General features: G+C 41.0%; 2 pseudogenes; both read right to left on the bottom strand.

Moving 5' to 3' along the window:
* Nucleotides 1-15,884: 15,884 nt before the first annotated feature.
* On the bottom strand, nucleotides 15,885-17,785 carry LOC149193000 (putative UPF0481 protein At3g02645 pseudogene; annotated as a pseudogene).
* Nucleotides 17,786-18,875: 1,090 nt separating this feature from the next.
* On the bottom strand, nucleotides 18,876-19,620 carry LOC149192999 (putative polygalacturonase pseudogene; annotated as a pseudogene).
* Nucleotides 19,621-21,812: the final 2,192 nt, after the last annotated feature.

Genomic DNA, 21,812 nt, shown 5'->3' with positions numbered 1-21,812 from the left:
TACAGTTCATCCCAACCCCATTTCTACTCCAATAAAAGTTCTTTTCCGGTCTACCCCTACTTCCCCTAGTTCACCATCCACATCTCAAAGTCCCCCCCTCACATCTTCATCCACTGCACATATCCCCTTGAACCACACTTTAGGTTCAGCTTCACCTGTTACCCCTGTGGTACCCATCGTTCCTATTATCCCAGCAACATCTAGTAATACACCCAACCCTCCAAATATGGCTAACAGATATGCACCTTTGCGAATACCAGCTAATGCTGCAGCTCTACCTCAAGACTACCAAACCAAAATCTCATATTTTGACTCCAATGGCCCTCTGACAGCTGTCCAACATGCGAAGAAGATGCAAGACCATTTTGAGACCTATGAAATAGATGATGACAGTGTCAGAATGAGGATGTTCGTTCAAAGCCTAACTGGGGATGTAAGAACTTGGTTTAGATCCCTGAATGCAAACTCCATTGCAACTCCTGATGATCTGTACCAAGCCTTTACTACCAGATGGGAGAAGAAGAAAGATCCCCTTCACATACTTGCTGAATATGAAACAATCAAGAGAGGTCCGCAAGAGACCGTTCTGGAGTATTGTGCTAGATTCAACAATGTGTACAATGCAATACCACAAAACCTCAGACCTCCTCCTGATTTGGCCTTGTACAAATTCCCTGATGGATTTGATCCTGACATGGCATATCAGTTGAAGGAGAGAGAACCTGAAACCCTTGAAGATGCTCAAAAGGCTACTGTCACAGTAGAAGCAAACTTGATTGCCAAAAGAAACAGGGCAAGATTAGAAAAGAGAAGCATATACAAAGAGGAAACTACAGCCTTTGATCAGAAACTTGATGCAATACTTAATGGTATGAAAAGGTTGGGTGATAGGGTAGAATCAGTGGAGAGAAAAGCATCATGGGAAGCACCACAAAATAATCCTCCTAGGAATCCAAATTTTAGGAGAAATCCAAACCCAAGCATTGGCAAAGCAAGTGCTGACCAGGACATAAGACCCCCTTTCCAAGAAAATTATGCAGAAACTTCCACATCAGCTGAGCCTAATGAAGATCCTGAGATTAATTTAATGGGTCTAGATGGTGGAAGTCAAGTTTTCCTAACACAAGAAGATCATGAAGATGATGAAATCAAACTATTCCAAACTAAATCAGGTGAATCCTTTGACTTTAAACAAGGCTATGACACTGCTGTTTATGAAGTCCATAAACAGTACAAGCTAAGGAGCAGAACTGTGAATGTCAGCCAGCCTGAAAAGAAAAAGGATAATCAGCAGCCTGAAAGAGTTATAGTCATTGAACCTAATGACAAAATGACTTCACATACAGAAGAAGTGATTGTTGAAGAAATCACTGAGCCACTGTCCTTAAGACAGCAGTCTCTGGACACTTCATCATCTCATCCTAATGTAAACGTTACTCCTCAAGAGATAAGTAAAAAGGATAAATCTCAAAGTCAAGATAAAAATCTAGAAGGAGACTTAATGAACAAGGAAAGAACTGGCACCTATAACCCCAAGACCCAATCTGAGAAACCTTTTGATCTTGAAACAGAAATTGGTAAAATAAAAATAGCTATTCCTCTCTTGGAATTAGCCAAGCATGACAGCTACAAATTGCAAATCAAAAGGTCCCTTCAACTCACTAGCAACAAAGATGATGTCAATGTACTAGATGACACCCCAGAACTCCTCTTTGGCCCAGAAGTGGATGGAAAAACAATAGTCACAGGGGTACTGCCTTTCTATGTCAGTTTACACGTTCATGATAAAATATTACATAATGCAATGTTTGATTCATGTGCCTCTCATAACCTTATGCCAAAAGCAGTCATGGAAAGATTGAATTTGGACATAACAAGACCATACAAGGATCTGTTTTCCTTTGACTCCAGCCAAGTCAAGTGTCTAGGTCTCATAAAAGACTTATGTGTCTCTCTAGTTCAATACCCAAACAAGACTATCCTAATGGATGTGGTAGTTGCTGATATCCCACCTAAGTATGGAATGCTGTTATCAAGGTCATGGGGAGCCAAACTCCAAGGTTCCCTACAATTAGACATGTCATATGCTACCATCTCTGTGTTTGGGCAACCAAAAAGATTGTACAGAGAAACACTAATGAAGTACATGGTCAGCAGTGAAGAAAAACCTCAAAATTTTCCTATATATGCTGTTCATTCAGACATAGACTCATACATTCTCTTCAATAATGCAACTACTCCCTCAAAAGGTGAAGTTGAAACCAAGGTATTCATACAGGAGGAAGATGCAAGGGAGAGTAGTATCACTCATAAAACAACAGTTAATCAAACATTAGATAGTGCTGCTGCCTTAATTGTCAAAAACATCCAATTAAATGATGACACTGTCCTAGAAGACAAGCTAGAGAAAAAACCACAGCTGCTACTCACATTACCAGCCCATGAACAGATCATAAAACCTCCTTCTCAACAAGATATTCTATGGTTCCTTGAATTTGATGGCTCAGTCAACAAATTAGGGGCAGGGGCTGGAGTTTGGGTACACAATAAAGAAAATAGTCATGCAGAAGGCAGAGCCTACAGATTGAATTTCAGATGTACTAATAACATGGCAGAATATGAAGCTCTTTTACTAGGACTCAAGTTGGCAAAATTCTTACAAGCTGCCAGGGTTTCAATCATGGGAGATTCAGATTTAGTTATTCAACAAGTGAAAGGGAACTTTGTCACCAATGACAAAAGACTAAGGACTTATAGGTCTGCTGTTGCTGAGATACTAAATTTTTTCTCTGAATTCCAAATTACGAAAACTCCCAGAACCCAAAATCTACATGCTCATAGTTTAGCCACCTTTGCAAGTACCTGCAAGCTGCCCTTTGAGCCCCACCATTGTTTCACAGCAGAAGTAAAACACAGACCCTCTATTCCAAACAACATCAATGATTGGCAAGTATTTGAGGATGACAAGCAAATAAACCTGTTTTTAACTCTGCAGCAAGAATTTGCAGGATTAAATATTGACAATGAGACAGCAAGTCAATCACAAATACTTGAGACAGCAAGTCAATCACAAATATTCGATGGAGCAAGTCCATCACAAATACAATTTCAACAGACTGCTCAGCCAATATCACCTAGGACTGCAAGACAAATGCTGAATCCAACTATTTTCAATATAGAAAGCATCCAGCAAATTCAACAAATTGACTGGGAAGAGGGAGTATCCAATGCTGAAACTGAAATCATTGAGCTAAAGGACAATTTTCTACCAACAGGCCTAACCCCACTAGAGGACATCTTTGACTCAAATGATATTCCCAGAAAACCAAAAATGCAGCCCCTGAATGCAGCCATTGAAGAGTGCAACATAGGTACAATTGACAAACCCAAGATAATTAAATTATCTGCTTCCTTACCTCCTGACCAAAAGCCAAAATACATTGACCTCTTCAAAGAGTTCCAGGATGTCTTTGCATGGAGCTATGAGGACCTAAAGTCCTATGACACCTCTGTAATCCAACACACCATCCCTCTCAAACCTGATCAAAAGCCCTTTAAACAAAAACTGAGGAGAATCAATCCTATGCTTCTCCCAGCAATGGAACAAGAGGTACATAAAATGTTCAAAGCAGGCATCATAGCGCCAATCAGATTCTCTGAATGGATTTCCAACTTAGTCCCTACAAGAAAGAAGACAGGTGAGATCAGGCTGTGTGTGGACTTAAGGAATCTAAACCAGGTATCCCTCAAAGACAATTACCCCTTGCCCAAGATGGATCACATTTTGCAGAGAGTAGTGGGGGCCACAAGGATCTCATTACTGGATGGATTTTCAGGCTTTAATCAGATCCTGGTACACCCTGATGATCAGGACAAAACAGCATTTACAACCCCATGGGGAACTTTCAAATATGTAAAGATGCCGTTTGGATTGAAGAATGCAGGGGCAACATTTCAAAGAGCAATGGATATTGCTTTTGCCAAGGAAATTCATGACTTTTTAGTCATTTATCTAGATGACCTAACGCCTTTCTCAAAATCAGACCAAGAACATATAAAACATCTGAGACAGATCTTCTTGAAATGCAGAAAATATGGAATTTCCTTAAATCCTAAGAAATCATTATTTGGTTTGGAAGAAGGTAAGCTCTTAGGGCACATCATCTCAAAAGATGGCATTAGAATTGACCCAGATAGGATACAAGCTATCCTACAAATTCCTCACCCAAGGAATGTCAAAGAATTACAAGGATTCTTGGGAAAAATCAATTTCTTGAGAAGGTTTATCCCAAACCTAGCAGAGCTAACCAGATTATTAAATAACATGCTGAAAAAGGATTCAAAAGTGAAGTGGACTGTTGAAGCCAATCAAGCATTTGAAGGTATAAAATTGGCCCTTATCCAGACCCCAGTCTTGACCAATCCTCAGTTTGACAGAGAATTTATCATTTTCTCTTTTGCTTCCCAACATACTATTGTTGTTGTTTTATTACAAAAGGATGACCAAGGAAAAGAGAAGCCAATTGCTTTCTTTAGCAAAGCTCTCAGAGATGCACCTTTGAAGTATCAAATCATGGAAAAACAAGCTTATGCTTTAGTCAAAGCAATCAAAGAATTTAGGATTTATATTCTTTATTCCCATGTCAAAGCATATGTGCCAAGTCCTATTGTCAAAGATATTCTCACCCAAGAAAATTTAGAAGGCAGAAGAGGAAAATGGATTGCCAGCATTTTGGAATTTGACATTGAGATAAAACCTACAAAACTAATAAAAGGGCAAGGCTTGGCCAAATTAATGACAGAAACAAATTTTCAAGCCTTAGACATCAATCAGCTGGACAGCGAAACAGAGCTGGCGACTCCAAAGATCAATGTAGCCTTTGAACAATCCCCCTGGTACTCTGATATCTGTTATGTGTTACAAAACCTGTGTGCTCCCCCAGGACTGTCCAAAACTAAGTGTAGGTTCCTAAAAATGAAAACATCAAGATTTTGCGTGATGGATGGCAATTTACTTTGGAAAAACCATGAAGGGATATTGCTGCACTGTTTAATTGAAAATGAAACTAACAATATCATGCAAGAGTTTCATGCAGGAGACTATGGTGGACACTTGTACTGGAAGTCCACTGTGGATAAAATACTAAGGGCTAGATACTACTGGCCCACCATGTTCTCTGATGTCAAGAAATTTATCACATCATGTCATAAATGCCAAGTGTTTGAAGGAAGGAGACAACTGCTGCCACTTCCCTTAAGGCCTATTGCAACAGAGAGACCTTTTCAACAATGGGGACTGGACTTCATTGGGGAAATTCATCCCTCATCTTCAGGCCAACATAGATGGATCTTGACAGCCACAGACTACTTCACCAAGTGGATTGAAGCTGTTCCATGTAGACAAGAAAATGATTCCACTATCATTCAGTTCTTGGAGAACAACATACTAGCTAGATTTGGCTGCCCTGATAAAATTATTACAGACAATGCTGCTGCTTTCAGATCCAAGAAAATGGTGAACTTTTGCCATAAATTTCATATTACTTTGGGCCATTCTACTGCATACTATCCCCAAGGAAATGGCCTTGCTGAATCATCAAACAAAAGCCTTGTAAACATTATAAAGAAGGTACTTGAAGAGAACAAAAAGAACTGGCACAAGAAACTAGTCAATGCCTTATGGGCAGATAGACTAACAACCAAGAGATCAATTGGGATCAGCCCGTATGAGTTGGTTTATGGACTAGAAGCCAAATTCCCCTCATCCTTAGGAGTGCCTGTTATGAAGCTTCTTCAAGAAAGCCAAGCAGAACCAAATGATATGCAAAGAAGGATCAATCAGATAATTTGTTTGCAGCAAACTAGGGACCAAGTTTTCAGCAGAGTGCAAGTATTACAAGAAAAATTAAAGAAAGCCTTTGACAGAAGAACCAAAGCAGAAGATTTTAATGTTGGTGATAAAGTCCTCAAGTGGGATGCAAGAAGAGAAGAGAAAGGAAAACATGGAAAATTTGTTTCCTTATGGAGAGGACCATTTGCTGTCCAAGCAGTACAAGGTAATAATACTTATTTCCTTAAAAGTCTAACTGAAGCTGACTTGGATGAAGGTCCTGTCAATGGCAGGATGCTGAAGCACTATTTTGACTATTTCCCATGAGTGCAACCTGAGGTTCCTGTGTATATATGCAGATGTACATATTATTTTCTGTTTAGATTGTAAAAATGCAGTTTTCCAAGTTATTGACTGACCAGCAAAAGGTAAATACAATCAGAGGTCTACCAAGAAGAGAAGCACAAAATTTGGCACTTCAAAGCAGCAAACTTCAAGAACGATATGGGCAGCCATGGACCAAGACAATCTGACCTGTTGTTCTTGGTCTTTCAAATGAAAAACCATCCCCACGTGGAGCCACTGTTAGCTACCTATACCAATAGGTTTCATATTTCATGATTGGCTATGGAAGGTCCAAATATGTTCTGCTTTGATCATGCAAAGATCACATATTCCCAAGGAAGTACAAGGTGTGTAAATAGATTAATGCATCCCAATTTTGATGGATGGTCCAACAGTCTAATCTGGATCATTCCATGGTTTAAATTTGCAGTTGTAGATTAGAGAAGAAAGTCTGTCCAAACTGTTTAATCTTGGGAGACAAGTAGTTTAGGTAGAGAAGAAAAGGCTCCCAACAGCTTAATCTGGGACCTTGGAAGAGATAAGGGTAGAAGTAGATAGCAAAAGCAAAAGAAAAGCCAAAGAAAAGAAAAGGCAAGTAAGGGTCTGCAAGTCCAAGTGCACCCTCCAAGAAGAAATAAAAAATGCTAGGCAAGTAGCTGGGTAAGTAGTGGGGGTTGCAGAAAGGGTAGCTTTACCATTGCAAATGTGTTAACTAGGTTTACCAGAGCAAAGTCAATCAGTTGACAAGGTGTTCTTCTTCATCAAGTTGCAACAGAAAGCATGACTAACTTTCCTTTTCCCTTTTTCATCTCATTTACTAACATTCCCTCATCAGCTGAGATTCATGGAAAAATTATGGTTTCATGGTGGTTCTTAATCTTTTTAGAAGCCACATTTCTTGTCTAAAATCTTTTCATTTTGATCTACTCCCTAAACTAAGTGAGTTTCAAGTAAACTTAGTATTTTCTCCCTCCATTCACTCCCCCCATCCATATTAACTCTGACTCTACTATGTAAATCCCCTATATTGCCTTTCCCCTACTAGTATTAACACCATGGTGTATAAACCCCAAATTTGGTATAAATATCCCTCCCCTTGGCATTATAGCCATATCTTCTCTAAAGGGATCAAATGACACCTGGTCATTGTGATAAGCCTAAGCCAAACCCCCTTTCCCCTTTACAAATCCATTTTCTCACTTTTAACCCCCATTTACACATAAAACCTCCTAAAAATCTTTGTTTATACCCTTACCCGCTTCAAATGGCTAAAAACTTGGAAAACCCATCTCTTCCCTTTTACCTAAAGTCCAAAGGGCGGGCGCATTTCCACAAAAAAATCGCGAAAACCCACTATACCAAAGTTTTCCGCCCATGCACAGATCCCCAGAATAATCATTAAAATAATCCCCGCCCCTCCCCTTACCTGTCGATTCCTTCGTCCTCCCGACGACCGTCCGATTAAGAGAATTGAAGATCCAACGGCTCTCAAGGTATCGGACCCTCTCCGACGACCGTTGGTTACCCGCCCTATCCCCCTATCACATCAACTCTCCGATAGCCGTCCGATCATGCCCCCCAGATCTGACGGCCATCACTGCATCGGAGCAGATCCTCTGTCCGGGCGTTATCTTCCGACGGCCGTATTATTGGCTACATCATGCGGTAGCCACGCGTCCCCTCCACGGCTCATCGGAGGTACAACTGACACTTACCGCCACCGTACCGTAAGCGGTGCGATATGAAACCGCCTCCGGTTTCCGGTTTCCCCCATTCCATTTGCATTACGTCATCACCACGTCATTTCCCCGTCACCCCACGTCACTGCCACTTATGTCGTCACGTCAACCTCCCGCTCAACCATTGGCTGACCTATCCTGCCACCTCACCATCCCCATGGACCAATCAGAGCCCGCCACCTGGCCTGATGACGTCATGCTGACGTCATCCGACCCTGACTCCACCTATGACGTCATGCTGACGTCAGCATAAAACGCGCCAAAATCGCCAAAATCCATATTTAGACCGAAAATTTCGCGTTTTTTGCTATTTTTGGCAAAAGCTGCACTGTTTGTTCTGCATGCAATTTACGTATAAAACTTGCACCAGCCTGCTGAAAAAAGTTCGAGACCGCCAGAGCGTCCATCACTCGCGCATTAGCAAGATTAAGCCGACGAAATTCACCAGGTATTCTCCATTTTCACTCTGCAAGTCCATTTTTCCGTAAATTCCGGGTATAGCCTGTGAGCAGACCTTAAAACGCCAATTTCACCATTAAAACTCCACCGAACCAGCATTCATACCAAACCAGTGCTACCATTACACGTTTAGGAGGCCACATTGGGCAAATTTAGTGGAAATTCCTCGTTGGTTCGCGCAATCGTGAAACAGCTACCTGCAAGAAACAAATTCACCACAAAGCAAACTCTGCTCAGTTCTGCTACTGCTCTATTTTGTTCAAAAGCAGTATTGCAACTGCTGCAGCCTTCCCATTCACTCTCTGTCCTCTACAATTCACATCTTTCGTTGAAGAAAACCTGATTGTGTTGCTCTGCATAGCAACTCTACCCACAATCCTAGAAAAACCATGGACCCATCAGTCCCTCCTGTAGTACTAAATGTTCAACCCCTGAATGCCCCTCAAAAGAATTTGAAATGGCAAGCCTTGGCAGATATGGATTACCAAATTGCAGAAGAGAAGCTTATGAGCAGCAAGTTCCACCTTCATCTGTTGAATGAATTAAAAGCCAAGCATGAAAATGGGACAGATATACTGGGCTTATGGGACTCTTTCCTCCCTATTTTTAAGCTCCCTCAAGTCAACCAGTTCCCTGAACTAATACACCTCTGTGCTGAACAATATGATGTTTCTCAGCGAGCTTTTGTTGACCCATCTGGTGCAGTACTTTTCTATGTTACCCCTCAAGCTATCAGAGACATGCTTTGCTTCAAACCTCAGAAGAAGTTGGTTCCTTTATCACTGGTAAATCTGATAAAACAAGGGGATAAACTCACAGATGCTCAAATTGTCAAATTTAATCAATTATACATCAACACTAACATTGTAATGGGCCCTCCAATTCTTCATGTATACCTTAATGAGCTGGGCAGAGACCTTGCAGATATGATCTCTCCCATCTTGGGATATAGTTCAATTGAGCATATTGATGCAACTGTGCTGGTAATGATGCTTATGTTTTCTCCTGGCAAGTCACCAATCTGCTATGACTATGCCACCTACATATCAGACAAGATTCATGAGCAATTGATAAATTTGAGGAGAGATAGGATGTTCAGATACACCTCCTACATCTATCATTTGATCTTGTACCATCAACATGAGAAATTTCACTTTTCAATCAAAAGAATGGATGCCCGAGGCAATCCCAGATCAGTGGTCTACTGGTCATCTGTCTTCCACATTTCACCTGAGTCTCCATACACTTACTGTGAATTCATGGATTTGTTCATCCATCCAACTATGGCAATGCTGATGAGCTCACCTCCTCCGAGACTCACTGATGACATGCAGAGAATCCTTCAGTTGTCCAAAGTTTATAGCATTGGGGATTGGTACTTCTACCAAAACCACACTGTCATCAGGATATATGGGTGTGATCTACCTCCTTTCAAATTACCCAAGTATGTGCCTATGAGGCTATTTGCCCTAGAGTACTTTAGGCAATTTGGCAGAGTTGATGTGCTTCATTTTTCAGGAAAAGGCAAAAAGGCACAGTTGAAGGTCAAAAGCCAACTTGGCCATTTTATCTATAATGAGAGGGAGCAAGGATGGAAGGAAGCAGAGACAATGCTTGAGGCCCTTGGCCTGCAAACCAGTTTCATATGGGTACCCTATGACCCCAATAATTTCATATCCATGAGGAGGCTCAAATACAAGTTATCTGCCTATGATCACCATAGCATCCCTCACATTGAAAAATATGCAAACCAAGACAAATGGAAGAGAGGGACCTTAGAAGAGCCCTTGTCACAAGAAGAGCTGAACAAGAGGGCACTAAGGAATCTAAAGAAGTTGGCTGACCTTGAGCTTTGTCCACAGGTATTCACACTTCCAAGTACACAAACGGGAGCAGCTGAATCCTCCTCAACTGCCAAGCAGCAAACTACCAAGGCCACTGAGAATATATCAAGCAGAGGCAAAGAAAAGGAGATGGAGACAGATCAGACACAACAAGAAATGGAGACAGAGCAGACAGATAAACAAGAGCAGCAGCAGGCAGAACAACAACAGCAAGAACAATCAGAACAGTAAGGGCAGCAACATCAAGAAGAAGGGCAACATGACAGACAGCAGCCCTTACAGCAAGAGAGGGTGATTGATACTCAAACTTCCACTGAGCAACAGGCTCAGAACATAGTGCCTCCTAGGCCAGAAGTCACCATTGATGCCTCGGTCCTCCAAACTCCGCAAAAGGAGGATACATTTGTTTTTAGGAAAAGGGATAGAGAAACTCCCCTGACATCATCTATAAACCAGGGAGAGAAAAGGCAGAGATTAAATGATTTTTCAGAGGAGGATATAGCAATAAGACAGGCATTGGGCATGGGCCCACCCAGCAGAGAAGCTTCAGCAAGTTCCTTCCAGCAGGAACAGGACAGGACCATGGGAGGGGAGGTCAGCTCCTCCAGCCAACAAAAAGAGGGACAAGTAAGCATCAAACAGCAATTTATAGACATTAAGAGGAGGAGTGATCCTATCAAAATACAGCTGTACAATCACCTACTAAACATGGATCCTACCAATCAGCAAAGACTTATGTCTGCCTTTGATGTAGGTGAAGGAAAAATGATCATGAGTCATTTAATGCCCACAGCTTTGCATCCCCAATCTGCCTCAGATTACCTCAGCACCAACCTGGAGGTCATGGCCAAAGACATACACCCAATGGACAAAATTGAACTGCACAAACAAACTGGTGAGATGGTGTATGCCTCCTTAGCAGATGAAACATTGGAAAATTATAAGCTAAAGAGCAGCCTCAATGCCACAGCCTCTCAACTGGAATTGGAGAAGGCATCATCCCAGGCAAAGGACAACAGAATAAAGTCGCTGGAAGACATAATCATTGAAATTGGGCATGATCCCAAAGATATTTCAGGGATACAGGAAATTTTGAAGTTAAGGGATGCTGACATGGCTGCCATGAGGAAGAAAATCAAACTCCCTGCCACCATGCACCCTCAGACAGATGAGGTAGCCCAACAAAGGCAGGAGAAGGACACCACAGATTTGTTGATCTCCATTTATAAACAGCTTATACAAGCACAAGACAAACTAGGAGAATCAGAGGCTGCAAAGGCAACATTGCAAGCAGCATTGAAACAAAGAGAAGAGGGTCAGACCTCTCAACCTCCTCCTCAGATCATTAATCTTGAGGAAACTGCTCCTATCACTACCCCTCCTCCTCAGCAGACCGAACAAACAGAAACATCTACTTCAGCAGCGCCAACAACTACAGAGCAGGCCCAAAGCCTAGATATGCAAAAGCTGAAGAACGAAATCCAAGTCCTGGAAGCTCAAATGTTGGAGCTCAATTCAGCCAAAGAATCTTTGGCTAAAATCAATGATAGATATGATAAATCCAAACAAACTGTGGCAGAGAAGGACAGGGAGGTGAAAGCCCTCAAAAACAAAATAAAAGAGCTAGAGAATGAGCTCAAGTTAGATAAAGTGGTGGCAGAACTGAAAATAGTACTATGGGCTAACATTGGTCGATCTATCAATGAGCAGTGGCCATATATTGAGACAATCCATGAGCAGCTGGAGCTCATCCCAAAGGCACAGAGAGAGATTCACAGAGCAAGGACTCAATTGAGCAATATGCCTGAAGTGGCCACTAGAATGATCAATGTACTTAATCATAAAACAAGTTCTCAGTTAGCCATCATGGGAATTACAAACCGGACTGATACCGTCCAACTGATCAAAAGGGTTCTCACACTGAGAAACTTAGTGCAGACATTGGAGAGAAGAACCCAGGATATGCAGACTGAGGTGAACAAGTTTTTGGAAAAGTTTCAAGTATTAGAAAGCAGAGGACTCCCTGGCTTACTGAACAGCGCAGGGAGATTGTTCACACATGACCAGTATGCTAAAAGGGTCAATACATTTGCCACTAGCCAGATCAGTGATAAGCCCAGCACCTCAGAGGAAACAGGGCCAGCCACAGGACAGTCTCTTTACAACAGAGTTGAGAATCTGTTTTTTATAATGAATGAGATCAATCACCTGTTTGGGGTGGCTCCCAATTTCTTCAAATACACAGAAGCAGAGGAGACAATGGATGCTATTCTCAGGCATCAACTCCCTACGCAAGACTGGTGGACAAGCGCAATACAGAAGATTTTGTAAACAGGGAGTCACTTAACAATTTTGTTTCTTAAAATATCAGTTCTCATGCAAAGCAAAGTTTAACAAAATCAGCATGCACAGCGGATTAAGGCTGGGCCAACTCAGCAGATGGATCGCCAACAAAGCAGAAATAGAAGACTACAGGTGGCAGAGCCGAGAAAATACAGCGCAGCAAGAAATAAAGGCGCAGTTATCAGCATTTAAGCTAAGCGTTGCAACCGACTCAAGGACCTCCAAAGGTCAAATTACCCTCTGACAGACATAAAGAGCATTTATGCCACATTCAAAGCTACAATAACTTCTTCTCTACTTTTTGAACAAATTTATGAAGATATTTTCTCTCTCAGATGACTCAATGCCTGAGATATTTTGTATACGCCTTCCTATAAAGCCCCCTTTGCATGAGCTTGCAAGGGTTGTTGTTGATTTCTCCTGAAGAAGTTCTTATGTTGTAATCCTTTCAGAAGTTAATAAAGAAAGCAATGGAATTTCTCGAATTTCTGAGGTGTTGGATGCGTTCTGGTGTCTGTTGATAACTGCTGGATTCCTGCGTATTTCACCATACAATAAGTCTCTGTATCTCTCTCTGTCAATTAGTTGTTTTGTCAAAATCCATATATGTTATCTGATTTTCAATACTAAACAACAAGGAAAAAGAATAACTTTTAGGATTTACTCACTGAGTACCCTGAGTTCAATCTGTGTTGTTTATGAATGTTTTCTTCAGCTGTAATCTATATAAAGTGTAATTCTTAATTGCTGCACTTTCCGAATACACCTTTCACAGTGGCCTTTGTCGCAGGAATTCAAGCTTTGCTCCTGTGCAGTGTGTTCACTTTCACCTCACCAACTTAATAGAAAATTCTTAATTGCTTTCTGTTGGTTGACATACATCACCATTTAAGCTAATTTTGTTTGTCTGTAATACACAATAGGCCCTGCAGTTTGAACACCACCAAATCCAGCGTATCAAATCATTTCACAACTCCAGACTCCATTGCCCAATGGTATTTCACTATCTAAACACTATATCATAAGACCTGAAAGAAATCCTTCAACCAAAACATAAACCAGAACCTGAGCATAATAGCTAGCCTAAAACACCATCATAACAGAGACAAATCATAAAGAGAGAGCCCTCTCTGATCACAGTTTGGCTAGAAGCTGTGATCCAAAGATTGGTTAGTGGTTACCCCGGCCGTATTCCCTTGGGAGTCATAGGGAACAACCTGGGTGTTAACACTATCGAACAATAAAAACAGATTGACTTACATGACTGTATAGATGATAGGTCATAAAGATGATAAATGAAAAAACACATTGGGTTAAAAGAAAAAAACAATAAATTGAGTTTCAGGCTAGGAACAAGTTGAAAAATAAGTTATAACATCAAAAAAACCCAACTTGAAAAGAAATAGGGATTTTTTATAACACAGTAAAGCTCAAGGAAAAAAAAGCTACCAGATGTCTCAGGAATGATGTGGAGAGAAGAATTGTACCTCTCTTATGCAAAATCACTCCAAAATGCTATCCACCTTGGAGATTTTGAAGGCGCATGGGAGGGCACAACTGACCGCCTGTCAAACTCAAATCATGCTTTACACAGCAAGTGCTTACAGAGTGACCACCTGTCAAACTCAAATCATGGTGCCGTGAGCATTATAAGCATATAATCCGTCTGAAATTTCCAACGAATGAACAGAACAATGATAATTTAATACTAATTAGTGCTTGCCAAAAGCCAGGGAAGAAGAACAAGAAAAATGATAATTTAATACTAACCAGTGCTTGCCAAAAGCCAGGGAAGAAGAATAGCAACAACAACTGGTAGACCAAAGAAACGATTAACTCTAAGGCCAAGAGTGCAAGAAGATGGGGATGAAATATATGACTGTAGAAGATTTCACTAATGGCAGACCGACAAAGAAGGGCATGCGATTGAAAGGACATAAAAGAATGGGAAAAAGCAGTGAAAAAAATAAGAAACCACCTCTCAGCATGGATGAAGAGGGTCTAATTTAGAGGAATTAATTTAAAAAGCCAAGAAACATGGATTGAGAGGATCTAGTTTATTGTAAACCAAGAAACCGCCTCAGCACATTTCACTGAAGAGATCTTCGTCCATATATTTGGATTTGCAAGCACAATCTGCTTGGGTCTGCACATGCCCATTTTTCTTTTGCGCTTTTGGCTCCCATGTTACTTTGAGCTTTATTTCTATCAAATTTTCTGCAACTATTTTTAGTTATTTCTATATTTTGCAATATTATGCCATTTTGAATACAAAGATGTGCAAGTTGAATTGTATTTTAGATCTGGCGAGACAAAAACTCCCATGTTACTTTGAGCTTTATTTCTATAAGATTTTTTGCAGCTATTTTTAGTTATTTCTATATTTTGCAATATGATGCCATTTTGAATACAAAGTCGTGCAGGTTGAATTGTATTTTGGATCCAGCCTGACAGTGAGCTGATCGAGGGATGCTTGACAGATGTCAATAGGAGAATGAAAGTGTTGATGACGGAAGTGATTCAATATGAAGGCTTATCGTACTTTGAGCTTTATTTCTAGCATATTTTCTGCAGCTGTTTTTAGTTATTTGTATATTTTGCAATATGATGCTATTTGGAATACAAAGACGTGCATGTTGAATTGTATTTAGATCCGGCACAGTGAGCTGATCGAGGGATGCTTCACAGATGTCAATAAAAAAATGAAAGTGTTGACAATGGAAGTAATTCAATAAAAAGGCCTATTGGCCTAAAAATTAAGGTTATACTATAAAAGTGAAAAAAAAGAAGTCATAAAAGTAGACTACTTGGGACTTTTACAACTTCTGTGAATGTTGACTGCCGCAAGTAGCGTCCATTCCCACGAAGGGTTATCAAATGTTACACAATCTGAGATTTTTACATTTTCACACACACTCACCCTCTTTCCATCGATGAAGGAACATAGAAATGGACATGGATAATAAAATTCCTACTTTTTATTAGGTTATCTTTAATGATGAAGAGGAACATAGAAATGGACATGGATAATAAAATTCCTACTTTTTATTACGTTATCTTTAATGATGGGACTTGTTAAAAATTTTACTATAAATTATGTAATTGTTAATTTTGTAATTCGCTTTAAAATCTACACGAGGATTCTCACTCTAAAATTCAAGAATAAGAATACGTGTGAATGTAATGTTTAGAGCCACAAGACACATAAGGGAGGACAAATACCATCCAAACGAGAAAGTTCAGTATTCACTTTGTGAAGTGGTCCTTCTAATCTAATTCTACAATAAAGTTAAAGGTCACTTTTAGCAATCCGAAGATTTCGGATAAGAATTCGCATCAACCGTGATACTCATAGCATACCATAACACACAAAATGGAGGACAATCAAGCAAGAATCTTACACAGGGCATTAGAAGTGTCAGTTTTCAACATTGTAAACGCAATTGGTCCACCAGTAACATTCTGGGTGCGTATCTCTAGTCTTGCAGCTGGGCTACCCACTTCTTGCAATCATACACAGAGCAAAAAGCCTGCAAGCAAGTGGACACTAAAAATATAACTGCAGCTACCAGAGATAGGAATTGCCACGACCCGAATATATGTTCGTTGACGAACTCCACCACTGCAACATTCCATTTTCTATTATAATATCTATTTACATCCTCTATAACATTGTCCAGATATCCGACCTTCGTCAGACGAACGCACTTACCCAGGCTGTTCCACAAGCTCGCAACCTCTCCGTCGCTTTGGAGGTGGTTGCAGATAATTCCACTTTGTCTCAACAATCTCACATCCGCTTCGCTGTCGATCATCCCGTTCATGAAATCAGTATATCGTGTGAAAACCATCGCACCTGGCGCAGCCGAAGCTTCGAAAGCCACCAGATTTCTCAGGATTATCTCTGTGTTGTTGTCCAACTTTACTTTTGGCAGGTAAAGTGTCGCAGTCTTCGCATCAAAACGTACTGAGGTGAGATCGCCGTCGGTAGGAGCGAATTTGAGTCCTGCAGAGTATAAATCGGCCACACATGGTATGCTCAGTTCATCTCTTGTGGGAGGTATGATCTTCACGGATGATTCATCCCCTTCCCCTCCCCCTTTTCCTTCCTCATCATTTTTGTTGGCATCTTTATTGACCAGAAGAGCAAAAGGTCCCTTTAATGCACTCAGAATAGGCAGGTTCCCAAGAGTAGAAAGAAGACGTAAGGGCAACTTCATCACGAGTTGCGCAGGCCGCCCGGTGAGCACTCGCCGAGTGAACTTTGTGAGAAATCGAATGGGACCAATGTTTAGGGAGGAGACAACACTCCACAACAAACTGAAGGCTCCTGTAACTGTTGACTTGTCCTCGGGAACACTCTCTTCCTTTTCTTCCTCTTTCGGAGCTTTCAGAGTATTTGGTTTTGGATTGTTGGAAACAGGAATGATAGCGTAGTACAGCACCTCCAGTATGTGGCCTCTTTCTATTGTATGGATCTTCGAATCCTCGGGCAGCTTGAAGGTGAAAGGCGAAAATTCTTGGCAAACAAGCCTCAGCAGTGTGCAGAGTCTCTCCTCTGCTTTGGTTTCAGAACCCAACTCCAATTCCAAAAGCTTTTGCAATAGAAAGAGTGGCAATTGATTTTCAAGCATCATCAGATCTCTGAAAATGGAATTGTGGGCAGCACTGGTGCCACTCGGATCAAGGACTCGTCCAAGTTGCTTGACGTCTGCGTCCGAGTTTTCGTCGGCGTGTCTGACATAAAACTGTAGACACTCGAGAAGGAAGACTGCGTCGAGAGCCATAAGCCACGCCAAGGTTTCTTCCTTGTAGTCGAGGAACTTGTGGTAGCTGCTCCGGATTCGCCATTCGTGCTTCTTAAACTCCTCCACAACCGCTGACTCAAACTTGAGTCCGCTGATTCTTTTTTGAAATCTGCGAGCAGCTGCAAGTTTGTAGCGCTCCATGTCATAGAGCTCAGATCTCCAGTGATGATAGGGGCCGATGGAAATGGACTGAGGAGTGTATTCTTCAGGCTTCACCGCTAATAACTCTTTGGGCACATTAAAGACAGACATACATAGTTCTTTCACTTCTTCCTCTTCTTCTTGTACATCAAAACTTCCCTTGATTTGAATAACCCAACCATTCTCATCGATCTTCAATTGAACATCAGTTGTGGACTCCATGTTTCTGAGTCGGAGGAAAACAGTCTCACAATAAACAAAGGAGAACTGCGGAACCTTATAGGGAGCTTCTCTAGTTAATGAATACACAGACCAGACAGGAGGAAACGGGTACTAAAAGCTTTGCTTATTTCCTTCCTTTTAAACAGGCCTTATATAGCATATTATCCATAACCTGACAGGGTCCATATACGGTCCCTTTGTTGACAATATCTTTCACATGTTTAACACGATTTCTATATTTTCTATGTTTTACTGTTATTGCTAATGAGTGAGCGCAAGATTATCGTCAAACTGTGCAGGTGGGGACTGTAACCAGAAATGCCAACTATACATGCAAGTAAGTGGCTTCTTCAATAGTTGTAAACTATTTGTCATTGTCATTCATTTGGTCCGTGTGCGACAGCCTAGGAGGACCACTCATTGGTAAAGCTTTCATCTTACGCGACGAACAATCTTACCGTCATCGAACATGATTTTATTATGGCTACACAAGTTTATCCTGATAAAAGATAATCATGAGCCATAATCAATTATAATCATTAGATATAATCTAATTTATTTGTACTTAAATATGAATTTGAAATAATTAAAGGTATGGATAGTAAATTATGTATAGGTGATTGGGGTTAAATTTAATTAAAAAAATTTAAATTATTTAGTTATATTAATCATATTCATTATTGTTGGACACCTAATCCTAATGGGTTAGTGTGGAATTCGAATGGACAAAAGCAGTCCAAGAGACCTTGGGATCTGAAACCCAAGAGTCATATGTTGTACTATAAATGTATATCTGATGTTAATAAAAAAACGAACTCACTGATTTATCTTTCCTATTCTTTGCTTTCCATGTGTGTTTAACATGGTATCAGAGCGGGCGATCTCCTGCCCTACTCAAATATGAGCCACTTGTTTTCCGTGGCCTTTCTTACATGCCAGTCCTGTACATTCATATAATCGTCAGTACTGCTATATTAGGAGGTGCCTGACAGTCCGTGCGATTCTTGACCTACCACTATGCTGTTTACCAAATATGCATCTGTTAGCGTGCATGCAATTCTGAAATTAGTCAAAAATTTGTGGCGACCATAACGCTCTCTGGCGCATCAACGCTGTCATCTTCCATAACCTCTCCTGCATGAAATCATTTTCTGTCGTTCTGTCCACTGTTCTGCTCCGTCTCTGGGCTCTGTCCACTAACGCATCTGCCACGCCTGTGCTGCCCTAACACTCTCTCACCTAACGCTCTCACCGGTCTGAGAGACTCCATACGCAGTTGGATTGTTGAACGCTGCCTGACAAAGAATTGTGGAAGAGCTTTTGGGTCATATTTCTCATCTGGGTGTTCTGGATAATCAGTCTTAATTACAATTCCCACTCGAACAGTATCAAATGTGAGATTGCTGTAAAATATTTCTCGCACATAACCCCCTCTTCCAGGACTAGTTTTGATCCTCATGCCACGTCTTGACTGCCAAACATGAACATTATCAACCGTGACATTGGAGACTCCTCCAGACATTTCACTCCCAATTGATACTGCTGCACTTACTCTGCTTCGAAGCACGAGATTCCGGATAAAAATGTTTGCAGATGGCCGAGCATATGCTATTCCATATTGATCCCAACCACTCTTTATTGCTATGCAATCATCGCCAACGCTTATGTAGCAGTTTTCAATAGTAACATTTTGACAAGAATCTGGATCAATTCCATCCGTATTTGGAGCATCAAGTGGGGCCAAGATAGTCAGCCCACTAATACGAACATTTTGACAGTCATATGGGTGAAGTGTCCAAAATGGAGAATTGCGCGGTGTGATGTTTGAAATCTCAATGTCGCTGCACCACATGAACTGCAGAAGAAGCCCTCTAGTGTGTGTCATCTATTTTTGATGGACGGGTCGTGTGCTATCCTTCGACTTCCATTCTTCGAGATTACCTTGCTTGGCGTTAAGTAGATTGTGAGTTACACAAGCCACATAAATAATCAATATAATACCTGCTTTTGGATGTTGGTAAAGTCAGGGAAGAGTGCCATGGAGGCTCAGAATGTTTTGAAGGGTACTCAAACACAGGAAAAGAATGAACTCCTTTTCTAGCAATTTGTGGAACCGGGGTCTGTGTGCGCAGTTGGATATTTAGTTGATATTTCAGTGTATACTTGTGTATAAATGGTATTATGAAGTCACAGGATGGGGTAATTCTTGCTATTTCAATTCTGCGGCGCCTCTATTAGTCTCTCTAATTTTGCAGAGCTCAAAATGACCCGAGGAGAGCCCAAGTTGGTATCGTAGGTATGCTGAGAATAGCAGCGTAGGTATGTTGAGCTTATTCCCTGGTGTGGCTTAACCTATTATTCTTCAAATCAGCATACTTCACTGCTCCATATCCAATTGCTTCAGCGGCATTATCGAGTTCTTCCGCTGTCCACTCATCTTCCCTGCCACGAGCTATCAGTTCCTGCTTGCTCCGGTTCTTGGCCTCATCAAGCAAATCTACAAGGCGACCTCTGAACTACGAGTCCGAAAGCGTTTACCATCTGAACCAAGAACTAGGCCAAATCCAACATGCCTTGCTTTTGGATATGGTAAATGCAACGATTGACCAACATCTGTCACGTATATGATCCACTGTGCCTTCTCTTCATTAAGCCGGTACCACAGTGCTGTCATATCAGTCGAAGCAATTGTGCCACCACTTCCTACAAAAGCATCGTTTTCATGGCTATGCTTATTTAATCCTAAGCGCCGCTGAGTTTCTTCAGAAAGAGCTCCATTTTCTACTATCAACCTTCTCGGAGAAACCGACGAGGGACCAGCATTCTTCTGCACGAATTGTTGAATCCAGGATGATTGCATATTGGGATCAGCCATTCTTTGGCTAGCAAATACCAAGATTTCTCACAAACAGAAGTCCCTTGCTGCATCAACTCGACAGCCACTCGCTTACATTAACCAGCGTTGAATTTGATTTCAGCCATACAAATTTCAAAATAGATGTTGTGGAATTTTGGGTGTTCGGCTCCTTCAGAAGATATGGACAGGTGTAAAAATGTTAGGTTTTCTCCCTCGACCTTCATCAGATAATCGTGGTCCTACGAATGTTTCCAGAAAGTCACTTCGCTTCCCGTGACATGTGCGGTCATTACTTCCCTTCCGGAATATAAACCAGTTTACGGTTATATTTCAAAGAATAAGAACTCAACCCCTGTCCGCGATTTGGTGCGATACCGTTGGCACAGGCATTTCGAGGGTTGTAAAAGGATTTTCCTGCTCAAGGAATCCGAACTCGAGTTAATTCACAAGTTTCGTGGTTGCAGGCACATGCATTTCGAGGGTTAAGTTCGAATTCTTCTCTGTTTTTTGATGAAGCCACCTCAGCTTCAAACTGGGATATGAGGGTCGATGACTTAGCCGTTCAAGTTCCCATAAGGTTTCGAGGGTTTTGCATTTGCGACTTCGCCTTTTTCATCCAGCATTCTGGGTCTGAAAGTCCTTGCTGGAATTTACTCTCATTGCTTCTCTTCATTGCTAGAAAGTGTGAAGGAATACTTGAAGGATCCAAGCAAGTTTGCAGTTGCTGCTGCCCTAATTGTGGCATTGTACTTAAAACTCATTATAGTGCATTGTTTGCTTGATTCAACTGCTTCATAAAGATTTTGGTGAGCTGATTGTAATCTTTTATGCTTCACACTGATCATTTGCTGACATTTATAAAGGATATTGCTGTGTATTATGAGTAGATATTATTTTTCTGCATTAAGACAGATGGCCAGAATCAGTGAAGTATTAGAGTTCATGAAAACTCTTATACAATCTACTGTTGATGACACATTACAAATCAGCATAGGCTCTCTCTCAAAAATTCAGACATGTTTACAAAATGCACAGGAAAAGATCGATTTTTTGCAGCTTGAATCACAACTACAGCAAGAAGAGCTACATCAAAATAGACACCATTCTGAACCTGTTTTTGTTCAGAACATTGAGACAACCACCCATCAGCAGCATGTTAATAATGGTACAGTTCATTCAAATAAAGCAGTAGTTGTATATGCAGATGCAGAAACTCAGTCTGCA

Source organism: Pinus tabuliformis, chromosome 2_2 (assembly GCF_031772625.1).
Source record: "Pinus tabuliformis cultivar Carrire ecotype Pingquan chromosome 2_2, CPIR1, whole genome shotgun sequence".
NCBI classification, from domain to species: Eukaryota; Viridiplantae; Streptophyta; class Pinopsida; order Pinales; family Pinaceae; genus Pinus; species Pinus tabuliformis.
The sequence above is the reverse complement of the archived record's forward strand: the minus strand, read 5'-3'. Positions and strand labels throughout refer to the sequence as shown.